Raw genomic sequence first — 3,225 nt, forward strand, 5'->3', positions numbered from 1 at the left:
CCCAGGCTGGAGTGCAGTGGCCGGATCTCAGCTCACTGCAAGCTCCGCCTCCCGGGTTTACGCCATTCTCCTGCCTCAGCCTCCCGAGTAGCTGGGACTACAGGCGCCCGCCACCTCGCCCGGCTAGTTTTCTGTATTTTTTAGTAGAGACGGGGTTTCACTGTGTTAGCCAGGTCTCGATCTCCTGACCTCGTGATCCGCCCGTCTCAGCCTCCCAAAGTGCTGGGATTACAGGCTTGAGTCACCGCGCCCGAAATATATTCTTTTAATTAAGGCAAACTGAACAAATAAATATTACCGAACATCTCACAGGTCAACAATAATATTGTTATTCATCAAGCACACTTCCTGAACCAAATTTAGTTGGAGGGAAAACTAACATTAATTGACTACAGCCATTTATTATATGGTTTATGTTTGTTAACATTTACTGAATTCAAATTAGTTCTAGTTTACCATCCACTATGTATCCATATGTCCTTGGTTAGATGATTAAGTCTCTCCATGCCTCTCCATGCCCCAGTTCCTCATCTATAGTCACACACCCAGAAATAGAAGTTACAAGGTTGTGGCAAAGACTGACTGATAATATGCATGTAAAATGCTTAGAGTTAAGTAAGTATTATTTTTCTTTATTCTCTCCTGTTTGGCTGTTGTTGAAGATACAAAACATACTTCTTGAGTTTGAACAAATCCTTATAAGCAAAAAATGCAATACAATGTAATAAATAAAATGAGGGAGGGTATAATCATCTTTAGAGAGATAATCTATCCCCATTTTACAGATGAGGAAATTGAGGATAAAATGAAAATTCACAGCCCGGCGCAGCGGCTCACGCTTGTAATCCCAGCAGGCCGAGGTGGGTGGATCACGAGGTCAGGAGATCGAGACCATCCTGGCTAACAAGGTGAAACCCTATGTCTACTAAAAATACAAAAATTAGCCAGGCATGGTGGCACGCACCTCTAGTCCCAGCTACTCGGGAGGCTGAGGCAGGAGAATGGCATGAACCCAGGAAGTGGAGCTTGCAGTGAGTTGAGATTGTGCCACTGCACTCCAGCCTGGGCAACAGAGCAAGACTCCGTCTCAAAAAAAAAAGAAAAAAGAAAATTCACTCCAACTCTCTCCATTATACTACTTTGTTTATGAAATAGTAGGCAATTAAGAGCATTTCTCTGATTCTTGAGATACAGATAAATAGAGATAGATATAGACGAGGGTCTCACCATGTTGCCCAGGCTGGTCTAGAACTCTTGGACTCAAGCAATCCTCAAGCAAGCCTAGGCCTCCCAAAGTTCTGGGATTACAGGCATGAGCCATTTTGTCCTGCCCTCCTCTGATTCTTAAATGTTGGATTTCCATGAGACCATCCAAACTTTCCCTTCTTGCTCTACTGTGGACTATATCATTCATTCTCAAGTCATCAATAACTAGACATCAGCAACTCTCAAATGTTATTTCCAGTACAGATTTCTCCACCCAGTTCTCCACCTGTGTTATTTGACAGACCAGTTGATTTCTCCATTTGGTATCCCAAATAGAACTAGCTTCCCCATCTCTAACTGCTCCATCATCTATCCGCTGTTCAAGCTTCACCTTCTGCAGCATACTGATACCACTAAACTTTTATATTATTTAATCCTTATAGCATCCCTGTGATACAGGTTCTATAATTCTCTCAACCTTCGAGATAAGAGATTAAATAAATTTCTCAGTTACAGTTAATGAATGGCAGAAGGGCCTGATGCAGTGGCTCACGCCTGTGATCTCAGCACTTTGGGAAGCTGAGGCGGGTGGACCACGAGGTCAGAAGTTCCAGACCGGCCTGGCCAACATGGTGAAAACCCTGTCTCTACTAAAATGCAAAATTTAGCTGGACGTGGTGGTGCACGCCTGTAATTCCAGCTACTGGGGAGGCTGAGGCAGGAAAATGGCTTGAACCCAGGAGGTAGAGGTTGCCGTGAGCCAATTGTGCCACTGCACTCCAGCCTGGGTGACAGAACAAGACTCCATCTCATAAATAAATATAAATAAATGGCAGAGGTAGGTTTTTTTTTTTTTTNCTGCGGCCGCGCAGGCGCGCCGAGAACGCCAGGGCCGCTCATGCGTGCTGTGGCCGTCCACCTCGGGAACTACCGAGAAGATGGTGGCTGAGCCGGGAGAGGCTGGCGGCGCCATCTTTGATGTAGTTTTTCTTGCTGCGGAGTTTCCTCAGGGAAGAATCTCAGATTTTGGAGGTGCTGGGCGGGAGGGCGGTTGACCGCTGCGTCTGGAGCGCTTCCCTCCGTTCTCTGAGTCGCATTTTTATGAAGTCCCTAAAAGCTCTTGCAGAGTATGGCATTCTCCTTTTAAGGTGACCTAGAGCCATACCCAAGGTCACAGGGCGCCTAGCACAGTGCTGGGCACGTGGAAAGAGCTTAGTAAATTTTTGGTGAATGAACATAGTAATTTAAGAACTAGAGTCCAAGACTCGGCTCCGAATTATCAGTCCTCCATTGTATCACCCCTATTACAACTGTCAGCCAAATCATCTACTTTCTTGAATACAACATTAGAGATGGAATTTTTTTTCCCAGAATGATTGCAGATATTAAACTTAATGACCCAACAATTTAAACAACACCAACATATATAGGACACACTCTCTTCCTCTATTTATTATCTATTATTTCTTTCGCATTAAGTACTACTGACTAAAAGTTGTTTTTTGTTGTTGTTTGTTTGTTGTTTTTGTTTTTGTTTTGGGACGGAGTCTCGCTCTGTCGCCAGCCTGGAGTGCACTAGCGCGATCTCGGCTCACTGCAACCTCTGCCTCCTGGGTTCAAGCGATTCTCCTGCCTCAGCCTCTCGAGTAGCTGGGACCACAGGCGTGTGCCACCAGGCCTGGCTAATTTTTCTATTATTAGTAGAGATAGGTTTTCACCGTGTTGGCCAGGATGGTCTCCATCTCTTGACCTAGTGATCTGCCCGCCTCGGCCTCCCAAAGTGCTGGGATTACAGGTGTGAGCCACTGCGCCCAGCCCCTCCCCACTCCCCCCCCTCCCTTTTTTAACCAGAGCCAGTGGCACCATCTCGGTTCACTGCAACTCTGCCTCCCGGATTCAACTGATTCTCCTGCCTCAGCCTCCCAAGTAGCTGGGACTACAGGCGCACGCCACCATGTCCGGGTAATTTTTGTACATTTTTTTTTTTTTTTTTTTTTTTTTTTGGAGGGGGGTCCCCCC

The 3,225-nt window shown here is 45.9% G+C and overlaps 1 protein-coding gene across 1 annotated transcript in view; it reads right to left on the reverse strand.

The window, feature by feature from the left end:
• Window positions 1-3,225, reverse strand: part of DSN1 (DSN1 component of MIS12 kinetochore complex) — a 39,131-nt gene that overhangs the window by 578 nt on the left and 35,328 nt on the right. The window lies entirely within an intron of this gene.

Source organism: Rhinopithecus bieti, unplaced genomic scaffold (genome assembly GCF_001698545.2).
Source record: "Rhinopithecus bieti isolate Rb0 unplaced genomic scaffold, ASM169854v2 scaffold_38981, whole genome shotgun sequence".
Taxonomy (NCBI): Eukaryota; Metazoa; Chordata; class Mammalia; order Primates; family Cercopithecidae; genus Rhinopithecus; species Rhinopithecus bieti.